This window comes from Canis aureus, chromosome 12, assembly GCF_053574225.1.
Source record: "Canis aureus isolate CA01 chromosome 12, VMU_Caureus_v.1.0, whole genome shotgun sequence".
In the NCBI taxonomy this organism is placed as follows: domain Eukaryota; kingdom Metazoa; phylum Chordata; class Mammalia; order Carnivora; family Canidae; genus Canis; species Canis aureus.
In genome coordinates, this window is record NC_135622.1 from 62,389,255 (window position 1) to 62,402,574 (window position 13,320).

General features: G+C 42.9%; 2 long non-coding RNA genes across 3 annotated transcripts; one reads left to right on the forward strand and one right to left on the reverse strand.

Moving 5' to 3' along the window:
* Nucleotides 1-774: 774 nt before the first annotated feature.
* On the reverse strand, nt 775-4,420 carry LOC144324738 (uncharacterized). Its single transcript, XR_013390169.1, has 3 exons — nt 4,010-4,420; nt 3,176-3,312; nt 775-2,639 (listed from the first exon to the last, which is right to left on the reverse strand). It is a non-coding gene; the product is annotated as an uncharacterized LOC144324738 (long non-coding RNA).
* A 118-nt stretch (nt 4,421-4,538) lies between these two features.
* Nucleotides 4,539-12,695, forward strand: LOC144324739 (uncharacterized). Of its 2 annotated transcripts, none has more exons than XR_013390171.1 (3): nt 4,539-4,627; nt 11,902-12,250; nt 12,404-12,695. It is a non-coding gene; the product is annotated as an uncharacterized LOC144324739 (long non-coding RNA). The 2 variants fall into 2 exon arrangements; XR_013390170.1 differs by having other exon boundaries at nt 4,561-4,672.
* The last annotated feature ends 625 nt before the right edge of the window (nt 12,696-13,320 follow it).

Genomic DNA, 13,320 nt, shown 5'->3' on the forward strand with positions numbered 1-13,320 from the left:
TTTCTCTGTTAATTTTAACATCTCGAAATGTGTTTTTTCGCATCTACTTTTGATCCTGGGTTACACTGAATATTGGAGACTATACAGTATAAATAAACTGACAGAACAGTAGGAAAAAACTCCAAAAATAACTCAACAAAATGGGCCACCTCGTTGTGTTAAATATAGAAAGAAAAAAAGAACATAATTTCTCAATGATTAATAATATTTGGGATTAATAGCAACATTAATATACTTTGCATTTCTAAGTCTAATACAAATAAAGAGAATATTAATTCCAATCACGTATTGACTCATCACTACCTGGCAGGCAAACTCTTTATGCTTGTGGTGCAGTGCATCCTCCACGCCTCACAATGACGCCTAAGCATTATTCCTCCCGCTTTACAGATGAGGAAATCACGGTCTTCCTAATTCCCATAGGCAACTCACCAAACATCACACGTCTGCTAAAGGCGATCTGGGATTTGGAGCCTACGCTTATAGAACCACAAAGCCAATTATTTCAGCCAGTCGATTCCTCCACCCATCAACTTAGAAACATGACCTGTCAGAAAAGTTTGTCTCCTAATACAGTAGTAGGATGATGTTATCAATAGCAATTTTCATCCTTTAAGTTCAAACTATTATATCATCATTTTCAAAAATTCCCATTTCCATCAGTAATTTATCTCCAAGGCATTATTAATAACAATGACAGTTTATAGCTTATTGGGGTTCTGGGGGACAGTGCCTTCTGTGGGTAGGGACAGTGAAGACCCCACAGGGAGCTGATGCTGTATTTTCAGCATGCCCACCTGATGCCTTCTCGACGGTCACTCACACTGCCTCCCCGTGACACAGGTAAGCCGGCCGGTGTAGGTAATGCAATGGTTTCTCTCTTCTTCTCATTACATTGTCCCAAGTCCATAATCAGGGTGGTGGTGGTGGTGGAGATTCATGAAAGAGTTGGGCAGGGCATTCATGACACCGGGGAATGGAGCCACCAACTCACATTGTTCTGACTTAAAATTTCCACAGTAATGTTTACCCTGTGGGTAGTTAGGATATTGGCCTTGAAGAGCCCCCTGACTCACCCAAAAGCGTCTCCTAGAAGGGAGATCTTGTTAGCGTGTCCCTCCCAAGGCCCCCAGGAAGGAGCCAGAGGGACAGGAGGGTATCATACAGAAAGACTACCCTGTGCCAGCATGTTTTGTTCTCACAGTAGCCCGGTGACATATACTAATAGTTAGAAAAGTGAGTCTTGGTCTGTCCCTGCTCCTTGCTCAAAATCACAGACCCGTGAAGGTGTCAAAATCTGAAGTCCAAGTAAGGCACCTGGCATCCCTGACAGTAGACAGAGCTCCTGTAGGAAGAAAAGACTTTGTCTAGCACAGTCTGTGGGGAGGGTAGAGATGTGGGTACCTTTCCTCCCCTCACCTCGGAACATTGCCACAGCTACACAGGGTTTTCTCACCTCCACCGGCTACCTAAGGCCGAAGCGACCTTGGAGAGAACGTGCTGGCAGGTGATGAAAGGAGCCTCAGACACCAGGATGCGATACAGACAAAAAATGGTTAGAAGCCGAAGAGTCTGAGAGCACCTGGCGCCAAGGTAAGGAGTCCCACGACCTTGGGTGGCCCGTGGTGGTGGCAGTAATGACCGTCTCCGTTTAAGAGGGTGACTGTGCCCCCTCATGCATTCAAGAGGATAGAAATACGTGTAGCACACTCTGCAATTATCTTTATAAAAATTGAAAGTTTTAAATGCTAAAACTTTTGTTGCCGGAGACCTCTTCTGCAGGCAATCTCCTCGCCAACTGATAGCAGACAAACAGGTGGACGGGGTGTTAATAAGCCAAAGTCATGGTGGAAGATGGACATTGGCAGTTGTCTGCCTTGCGTGCCCTTTTTACTGAATTGTCTCCAGTCGCACTTTTCTCCCAGAGCATCAACTGGTAATGTTATCTGGAAAATGCCTTGAATTTTGAGTAACACAGTCAACTACATCAGGGGTTCATCTGGGACCCTCACCGTTTGTGAGTCCCGTGTTCCATTGAATTGCACCCATTAAAAATGAAACAATCTCAAAATACACACAAGAAGGAGAACAATGAACATGAACTTCCCACCCCAGGGTGCAAATACTAAGGTGCAGGTTTTAAGCTATGTCTTACCATTTTTTTTCATATTAAAGCAACATCATTGTTTTGATTGTAGCCACAGTCTCTTATATTGATATAATCGTTATTACTTAAATCTCATGAGTTGTTGGTCTCTTTAGCCACTTCGTTTTCATTGTTCATACTGGTGACTTATTTGCCACACGGAGTTCTTGACCTCAGGATTTATTTTGGAAGCCCAGTCGCACAATAGGTCACTGGCTTTTGAATTGTTTAGTAAAAATTGAAGCACGTAGCATTGGCTAGGACTCTGTAGTTGGAAGCATGCACGTTGTGAGGACACAGGCTGGCCATGGACGGAACACGGGATTAAGTACACAAGCAGAGCTGCTCCTACCCAATACTCAGATTCTCGGCAGGGGTTTCTTTCTGACAGGGTGGTAGGGTGTCTCCTCACAGAGGCTGTGGGAAAGGCGGTCTGTTACGAGTCCAAGCTGAAGTTCTGGAGGGCAGCTGAAGCTGAGACCGAGCAGCTGTCCTAAAAGCAGAATGGGGATTTAAAAAAGAAAATTGAAATCTGGAATTAGATATGGATGGAAATCGAACTATCCATTGCCTGTAGCCAACAAACACTGTTCCTTCTGGCTTGGAAGTCTATGTTCTGGTAAATGGCAAAGCCATCCAGTCGCGTCCAGATATTAAGTCATTGTTATGAATTAACAAAGTAAATGTGGGAATGAGAATTGAGTTTCAGCTCAGATGGGATCCTTCTGGGGGCTTTCTAGGAAAGCATGATGACATATTGTGAATGTTATAAGTTGTGTGAGCTTTCCAGAATTATTTCCACTTTCAGAACACCTCGTTTTCCTCACCTGTAAAAAAGGGGAATTATAAACATGGCAGGACGATGTAGATGGAAAAGGTAAGCAGGTAAGGAAGTGGTACAGTAGTAGTTGACAGAAGATGCTAATCCCAGGCCCCTTCTCCTTAGAACGGAGCAGTTGCTCAGGTCTTAAGTCTGGTGTAAGGTACGTGCTTCCTTCAGAATTTCCAACCCGAATCTCAGGCACTCACATGGTGGAAGAAGTGGAGAAGGAATTCCTTGGCAAACTCTTCATCTTGGAGTTGGATTCTTTGGATTCTCAGATGTCTGTCTTGCCATAAATGCCTGTTCTTAGTGGCAGCAGGAGACTTGTTTTCTTGCCCAAGTCCTAAAATGCACCAAAAGTGAACCAAAATAAACTCAGAAAAGGGGAAGGGAGGGAAACCGAAATGGAAAGAAGTCAGACAGGGAAACAAACCCTGAGAGACTCTTAACTTTAGGAAACAAACTGAGGGTAGCTGGAGGGTTGGGGGTGTGGGGAATGGGGTCACTGGGTGACGGGCATGAAGGAGGACACGTGATGGGATGAGCACTGGGTGTTCTATGCAACTGGTGAATCACTGAGCTCTATGTCTGGAGCTGATGATGTCCTGTATGTTGGCTAACTGAATTTAAGAAAAAAAATAAAAAATACATAAGCTCAGAAAGACAAAAGGAGCAGATTCCCAGCGTCCCTGGCTGTGCGGCCTCCTGAGTGCTCTGGCTCTGCTGCTCCTGCTGCTTGTGTTTTGCTCCATGGGAGAGTTGTGTTTTTTAGGTCTCCTAAACAAAAACCACTATATCCCCTCAAATAAATCATAAAGCCACACACTTTGTGGCCTGAGGGTCATGGATTTGAAGTCACGAGGCAGAAATGCCACGTGCAACAGGAGACTTTTCAGGTCGGATCCTATTTGAATTGCCTAGATGATGGTCTGTGCCCTTTTCCTCAACACATTGCTCAACTTTTGGCACCTGTTTTCCATTCAGGAAACAGAGAGGTTGCTTTCTCAAAGGCTGTCCCCAGGCTGCTACCAGCATCTTACCTGACACGCACGTCTTTGTATGGTGAATGCGACAAATTCTCTTCTGCTTTCTGTTGTATATATATTTTTTTGTATGTATCTTATAAATGTAACCAATTAAGTGTCGAAAAAATGAAGCATAATTAAGTCTTCTATTAAGTTCCACGAGTACTTTATTTTACCTAATTTAGCATCCTCATTAGTTAATGATATATCATCTCTACTGTTTGCCTGGAATGTTCAAAGGACAGTAATAATGCATATGCGCAGAGGTGGGGATTAAGGTGCCTGGATTCTAATCTTCTTCTGTTTCTTGTAACTATGGGAGCAGGGGACATGATTTAAGATGAGTATCCAGCTTTCTTCATCTCAAGATGGGCATCCGGAGTTACTTCTTCATCTGCTTATTGACGGCTTGTTTGAGTACACACACAGCACCCCCCTCCCCTTGTGGAGACGTTCTTCTCGGCCTGGATCCCTGCCTGGCGTCCTATAGAAAGATGACAGGCAATAAAAGAGAATCAGAACAAGGGCACATTCTGGAGTTATGTGAAAAGGTGTGTGCTATTAAACGTAAGAGAGAGCAGACAGGAGAATGGGAAGGCAGTTGCGCTTGCCTTGGTGAATAGGATGCTGAAGGTGAGCTTCCTGGAAGAGCTAATGTCTGGGTAAAGACTCTGAGGGGTAAGAAAATCCCACCTGCGGGCCTGAGGAAGAACAGTCCAGGCAGGGGAACAATGAGCCTTTTCATTTCATTTGATAAAAAGCAAGATTAGGGATCCCTGGGTGGCTCAGGGGTTCAGCGCCTGCCTTCAGCCCAGGGCGTGATCCTGGAGACCCGGGATCGAGTCCCACTTCGGGCTCCCTGCATAGAGTCTGCTTCTCCCTCTGCCTTTGTCTCTGCCTCTCTCTCTCTCTCTCTCTCTCTCTCTGTGTCTCTCATGAATAAATAAATAAAATTTTTAAAAAAAGCAAGATTAGCATGGAAGGTAGGTAGCAAGGCCATGCATGAGATGGTGCAAGATGGCCCCAGGGCCTTGTGCTCTTCCTCTGGGTCCTGAGGGCCTTGTGAGAAGGGAGCCTCCTCGGCCTTTGAGAAGTCTGTGCTGGGATGCGTGCGGTTTTGGCTTTGGCCAGCAGTCTCCAGTTTTTGGTTGCTTCTATTTTCATTCCACCAGATAAGAAAATCTGGACTTTTGGCAGCCACCGAGACACAAGTAACACTTCATACAGACTGTGCCCCTTCCCCTCCCAGACGACGCAGAACGTGGCCCATGAACCACAGCAGCCCCACCGCCTTCCAGATGCTCTAGGTGTTCAATAAGTGTTAATTGGATAAATGAATAGATTATCATGTTAAAACATCGTCCATAATTTCCCAAGGTGATAACTGGACTTTGTCAAGTTTCACAAAGAGAATCGACTCTGTGAGTGTACCCGTGCATAATGCTATTTAATTCTTGTAAACAGCTTATATCCCACTGCCCACCCCCCCCACCTTTTTGCAGATAAAGACTAGAGATAACTTGAGCTCATAAGTGGTTGAACTGGGTTTCCATGCAGGCCCTCTGCCCTGCCCACACCTCTCTGACTTCATCCATAGGCCTCTTCTGTTTCTCTTGACTCCAACTTCCAACTAAAAGTGTGTTTTGAAGGATGTGTATTTGCCATTAACATCCTCAGCTCAGTTCAGCGCCAGAGTGGCTGACACTTTTCCGACACGGGGACCCGCTGAGCAGCCCACCGCTCCCTGTTTCCCTGTACACAGGGCTCACTGCAGGTATTTCACATCACAGATACCCGATTAATTTGTGGATTAATTTCATTCCAGGTCTGAGTCTTTCTGCAGAAATGTGGAAGGTTTTCCTCAATAGAGATGTAACTTTCTTTCTTTGTACTCTGATCCCTTTCTCCAGATCTCTAAGCATCTTAACAAGAGCCAGTAGGTACACGCCTGAAGGATTTCTACTTTTATTACGTGAAGAGGTGTTCAGTTAATTATCAGACCATAAACAAAGGACAGAAACGGATGGAAAACAGATATTCAATATCGCTTTAATTAGGCTGTGCTACTTGAGGATTCTCTTCAAAATAATAGTCTTAACCTTATTATAAACATATTTAACAAAAGTGAATATTGGCGATGCTTACTGTCAGACCTGCCAATTAATTGAAACAACAGACGTATTTAGAAAAGCAGACCCCTTGGCGCCGGGACCAGGCTGGTGGGGCTGGCTCAGGAGGCCCGAGGAAACGTGGAGGGGGCACAGAGCTCCTGGCCAGCGGGCTGGGGCTGCGGACGAGCCACAACTGAAGGGCTGGGCACAGAAGCTGTCCTAGGACAATCGCAAGATATTTTAGAGTAAAATTCTACCTCACAAAATAACCTACCACCCTCTTAAGAACATCATCATAACTGGAAGGAATGAAGACAAATGAATCATTGATATTTAGAAAAATGTAGGCCATGATCATTTCAGGAGCAGGAGAAGAGAGGCAGGAGGCTGACTGCATTCCCAGGAGCAGTGCACTGATCTGCTTGTTTTTGAGCATTTCTAAATGCATAAATGCTAGGATTGGCTCATTTTTTCTCTATAGCTTGCTACATAATAATAACACACACACACACACACACACACACACACACAGAGCACACATTAGCATGAAGTAACCAAAACACAGCAAAGCAATGAAAAGTGATAAAAAGAGTGCTTCGTGGACAAGGTATGTCCTCAAAGAGCATTCTCATAGTTCAAAAGGAACCATTGGGAAGCTCCTTGATTTTAGGACAGATGACCCACCCCATGGTGAATACCACTGAACAGGGCACCACCAAGCTCCAGGGCACCACCAGAAGCTCAAAGAGGGTGGTGCTAACACTTCAAGGACTCCATCCCGGACGGTGAGTCCACCATCATGGTGGCATCGGAGAACAGAATGAGAAATTGGGGCTTACCCAAAAGGCCTCACACGTTAAGTTGGATAGCTTACCAGAAGTGCTTTGCTGATTGGTGCTCCTGTTTATCTGCTCAGTTGGCTGAGTCGGTCCTTATGTCTCTGAGCCTGGAATGGTAGGTTGCTGACCAATGCAAACAGAAGAACTAATGGAAAAACATGGAAGCATCCTAGCACAGTGGTACAAGGTGGAAGGTGACATATCCAACCAACAGGAGTGGAGTCCTCAGTCCCAGAGAGGGGCTTCCATTGGCCCTTCATGAGTAGATGCCTAGTTTTACAGGACACCAAGAGAGGAAGAAATGCAGTCTCCAGAATGATTCTGAGTTCTCAAGTGTTCTCTGCATTACTGCATCGACTTATTTCTTTGGGTAGATGTTCGCATTCAGAGTAGAAGCTGTGGAGCACAATGACCAATGACAAAGATTCTCTCCTGGACCTAAATCTAGTCAGGCTGAGGACCTCTTTTCTTGGCCAATGTACTAATACACTCCCCTGGACCATCTAGGACATTTGGGCATCAAAATAAAAAGAGTTGCTAATGGATTCTAACCTACTGGGGAAAAAAACAACAGGAAAACCCAAATCCCAACCCATATAAATGAATGAATGAATGAATCAATCAATCAATCAATGAAGAACTTACACTTTTGTTAAGGAATGGAGTAGTTAAAGCCCCACCCCCACAATATGCCCGTTAATGACAAAACATAGAAGAGGGAGTTGCAAGTGGAGAAGCCCAGGAGATACCACCTCCATCACATGATGTTCACAAGTAAGAGGGCAAAGCAAAGCCACATGATGCCATTCAGGACGCGCTGAACACAGAGACACTTCTGTGGTTTTCTTGCCAAAGAAATGTAATTGTGAACAAACATCAGATAATTCAAAATGGCGGGCCATTTTACAAAATGACAAACACGTAGTCTTTAAAAGTGCCAAGTTTATGAAAGTCCTGGAAAAGACTAAGGAGCTGTTTTAGCTTGTAGGAAATGAGAGAGAAACTGTAGACGGCAACGTGCAACTCTGACATAGATAGATCCTTTTCTATAAAGGACATTTGTGACAGCTGGAGAACCTTCACTCGCTTTGCAGATTTCCTGATTTTGTCATCGTGTCATGGTTATGTAGGAAGATATGCTTGTTTGTATGAAAAGTACACTAATGTATCCATGTCCACAATTTACCCTCAAATAATTTTTTAAGTTTTTTTTAACTTGTAATTTTTCTGTACATTTGAAAGCAATTCAAAATTGGCGGAATAGTGCATAGAAATAAAAAGATGTCTATGCTTTGGTTTGACTCTGTCCAGTGGAAACTTTATCGCTCTTTCAATTACCTGTTTCAGAGATATAATAGGTATTTACTAAAAATTCACTGAATTGATTAGGAAATGATCAATAAGGAATAAAGGAATGACTAACATATATTTTATCACATACTTTTAATAAATAAACTTTAAGTTTATAAAACTGCTTTCAAATATTTCTGACTCGCATTCTTTTAAAATCTTGTCAGCATTGGAAACTATTTCTGTCGGATTAAAATTAAATTTCCCCACTGTGTTTATGAAATTTTCTGGCATGCTCCTATATAAACAGTACAATTTAGTGTAAATTCAGCTTGAGGCAACAAAAAAATCCAAGTCAATTCGTTAACCACATTGACTTTTATTCTCTCTCATAACAAGAAATCCAGAGGCAAGAGGGTTCCAGAGCTGGTTAAATCAACGGTGCTTCAGCATAATCAGAGATCCAGAATATTTCCTTTTTGCTACAGACCCCTCGTTGCATGCTGGTCTTTGTCCACGGCTTTGTTCTCTGACGGCTGCCACAGCTCCAAGCATCTCCTTACCAACCGTTATAGATGCATGTTCACCAAAGGAAGATTCCCTTCACAGGACCCTTCATGAGAGTGAAGAAACCTTTTCTCAGAAGCGATCCCAGGATTGTCTCCTCATGCATCAGAATTACTGTAAAGTTTTTGCTTCAACCAAGCATTGGCAAGGAGAAACCACCTTATTATCTTAAAACAATCAAAATTGGCACTTTAAGACTGGTGATGGTGGAGGAGGGGGGCAAGTCTCCCTTTTCCTGATTACAGAACCATACCAGAGGTGGGTGTTGTTTTTTTTTTTTCCTTTTTTAAATTGCTCTTTTAGCAAAAAATAAGGGAATAGCAGCAAAGTATTTGAATAGGTCATCAAAATCTGTGCAACAACGAGTAAAGCAGCAATGGAAAACAAGAGGAAAAGTGACATACCAGGAAAGCAAATAAACCCAAGGTCTAGTAAGATTATGATGCAACAAAAATCAACACAAAACAGTTTCTGTATGTTTGTACAAATATATTATTTGTGTAGCACTAACTTAGGTATAAACTGTTTCAGTTGTAATATAGATATTAAGCCAAATGTGTTCTCTGGCATCATATAAGAAATCAAACCGATATCACAAATCCATTAAGTTGGTCATGGGACTAAGACTGTTTTGGTCTAAGAGACAACATGGTATAGAAACACATCACTTGAGGTCAAAGTCATTATTTTTTTCCTTTGATCTCATCATGCACCAAATATTCAGGTTCCCTAAGTATATACAACTAAAGGAGCATCAAAGTTACTTTCAATATGATAGAATTGGAGAAAACAAATTGGATCCAACTGACTCTGTAGCCCTGTCAAACAGAACAGAATTTTAATGTTGCTTTTCTGCTATGGATTAGTGAGGAATCTGTCTGATTGGTAAAAAATAAAATCCCACAGCTATTATATCAAAGTAATTAGAACCCCAGTGATGGGTGAAAGTGGAATCAGATGTCTTTTCTGAAAGTCATTATGTGGCTAAAGTATGTTTTTATAAATCTGGTGCATGGGTTTGTAAATGTATTAAAAGAAGTGTTTATTCTTATAATGAAGTCTGTCAAGTTAGATTTGCTGGAGTTTGATGTAAGATAATCATATTACTTTCAAAGGAATTTGATGCTGAACGTCAAGAGAAGGAGGCCACCGGACATCACTAACGATGATGTAAGAGCCCGTCTCCTAGGATGACCCCCCCAGACTTGGCATCGCTCCCCATGGGCACAAACAACACCTGAGTCAGCCTTGACTCTGTGCACGACGTAGCCTGACCAGGAATGTTGCCGTGCAATTACATATTTCACTTATGCACACATCACTGGAATTTTCTGGACTTATCATTAAATACTTGGAAGAAAGGTCTTTTTTATCTCCCTCCAAATTTTCAGAAAAATTTTGCATGGAGAGAATGAAGAGTGGTGAGTGATATGATAAATTCCGTGTCCAGTCAACTTTTCTCCAATGACTCCTGTTTGCATGTTCCTAGACTGAGAATCGGCAGCTTCAGGACACCATACGAACTGCATTAATATTTTACTACAATCAATTCTCCTGGAGCATTGTGTGTAGTAGAGTCTTTTAAAAATATCCCGCCACCCTGTAAAGGGAGCAGTAGAGGTCATCAAAAGATCCCAAAACAGACTCCTTCAAGTACATACAGAACAACCTCCAGCTTCCCTTGAAGGGCCCCATCTGCTTTCTCAGTGATTTCCAGAGATTCCTGGCTTGAACACAGGAAGGCTACCCAACCGCCGGCTGCATTATTTTATTATTTTTGCCTTCATGACTGTTCGGATGAGCTCACCCGTTCAAAGCCACGCAGGTCTATTGGGGCAAAATAAACCCATCACACGTTAGCACCGAGAACCTCTGTTGAGAATCCACAGTCATCATTTCCAAAAACACAAAACCAAGTTTACAAATTCCCCCATCCATCCTTGTGGGGATCCAGGGAAACTTCATATGAGCAGCATTAGGCAACTTTTAGACAAACAACCAGCGCTGCTAATGAACCCTGCAGGGGATCTTTGAAGGCCCTTCAAGTTTGGTGCCTCCTTTGAAATCTTGCTTTAGCCTGAGGCAAATGGGGAAGGGGTGTCCTGGGAGTGGGAGGTAAATGTACCTTAATGATTTAAACGTTTTACAGCAGAATGGCCTTAAGTGATTATGCTCTCCCATAGAGGTGAACTATATAAATATATATTCATGTGTGCATGAGCCATGATAGACATGCACGCACATGTACATACAGAATGGTGGTATAATCTTTCATAAACTTGGAAAATTTTTAAATATTTTACATGATACCTGAGTGAGCAAACTTTTGGTCCTCCAAATGAGCTTTCTGAGTCTTTCTTGTACCACATGCTAGATTCTAAAATAGTATGTCCCCTGAAACTATGAGAAGCAGCTAAAATGTTATCATTTGTATAAAGAAATAACATTTTCGACAAATGTTAGAATATGAAATTGTACATGATGTTCCATAACAAAGAGTTTTCAAATTAATCTCTGCAGAAAAAAAATGTAATTTGCAAAAGAATAAAAATATGTACATGAATCATTGATATTTTGTTACATAATCTGTTAACAAAACTTCTGTCTGTTTAAAAAAGAAATACTGTTTGGTAGTTAGTGGCTGGTGGCACATAAATTTCTATGACTTTTGCATCATCCTTTGGATATATTACCCATATCATCCACACTCCTGAACAGTGACCAGCTAATTCTTTGTAAGACAGACTTTTCCAATTATGTCCAGGACTTTATCCTCTGGAGTTTCCCTAATTTTAACTTAATTGTTTGGCTGTGTCCATACAAAGCAGTGGTGACGAATACGGGGGATCTGGGGGACAGAAAACAGACATAGAGGCTGAGCACCTCCTCGGTGCACATGATAGACATGCACACACATGTACATATAGACGCTGTGAAAACAAAACTAACTAAATCCTACACAATCTCTTTAAATTTTATTGATTTTATTATTTATTTAATTTTATAAATTATTTATTTTACACTATTTTATTACTGATTACTCCCATCTAATTTAACGTATTTGAAGTCCTTTATTTATTTATTTATTTTTTAATGATAGGCACGCAGTGAGAGAGAGAGAGAGAGGCAGAGACACAGGCAGAGGGAGAAGCAGGCTCCATGCACCGGGAGCCCGACGTGGGATTCGATCCCGGGTCTCCAGGATCGCGCCCTGGGCCAAAAGCAGGCGCCAAACCGCTGCGCCACCCAGGGATCCCTGAAGTCCTTTAAAGAAAGTGTTTAGCCACCACACCATCACCTCCATGCCATTTTGGTTCCTGGTCCCTAAGCACCCCGTCTACATCTCAACCAGTAGACCTGCACCTGGCTGTGTCAACACATGTAACGGCCCTCGGAAGTAGCCACCGTCCTCCCGGTTGAACAGAAGCTGCCACTGGAGTCTCGGAGAAGTAGGGCCATTGTCTGAAGAAACCCCAAGTGTCTATCTCGTTCTTACTGGTTCTTTAAGTTTCAATCCCCAAAACTGTATCCTTTCCGTTCTGCTACATTGCCTACTGCTTCCAACCTTCTTCTTTAACACATAAACTTGCTTATTTTGACAGTTCAGTGGCCTACCTTGGAAAGAAACAGCTCCTCTGCTGAGAATGTTGCTGTTATGCCTCCCAGCTGTGAAACTCTGCATCCTGAAGCGTCTGATTTACCAGCACGCGGTGGTGAGATGCATACACGTCTGTGTACGTCTAAACGGGAAGAGGGAGAAGGCAAGGGACAAAGGTTCTGACTGGCACAGTCTCCATTTGTCTTCATTGAAAAATGGCCACACCTGTTACATTCCCTGAATGTTGAGGGATGAAAAGAAATAAATCAAGGAATGGATTTTTGTGATCGTTGGTGATACTTCCCTTGGCATCACTAGGAGTCTCTATTCCCCTGGAAAGCCAGGACAGTGAAAATGCCACCACGGAAAGAAGGGCGGAGGGATTCCTAATTCAGGGACACCTTCCCTAGCTACAAGCACCAGACTATAGGCTTCCTGAGTGGCCAGTTCTGAGAAGAGGTTACAGTCATGCTCTGTGTAGACAAGTTCCTCACACTCTACTGGGTGATTTCTTTTTTTTTCAATTTGTTTCTTTTTTTTTTATTTTTTTTAGACATGCAATGTGTGTGCATGTCTAAACCTGATCATGTAAAATTCTGAATCCCCTACAGACCAGGGTACAAAGTCTTCAGCTTGATGCGTCAGGTTGCTTGTGACGCCACCCATACCTTCCCTTGTGGTCTCAGCTCCTGGTGCCCCTTCCAGCTTCGCTGAACTTGGTGCTGCTCCTGACATGCTGAGTGCTCTTTCAAAATGGAACCCACGAGCCCATGTCCCCCCATCTCCCATCTGTACCCCCGCCTCACCCGGATCATCCAGTTGGCAACACCAGCTCATCCTTCCAGGAGCTGTCTTCCCTGTGAACTGAGCCTGCTTCCTGCTCTAAACTGTGTGTTCCATGGGAGTATTGAGTACTCAGTA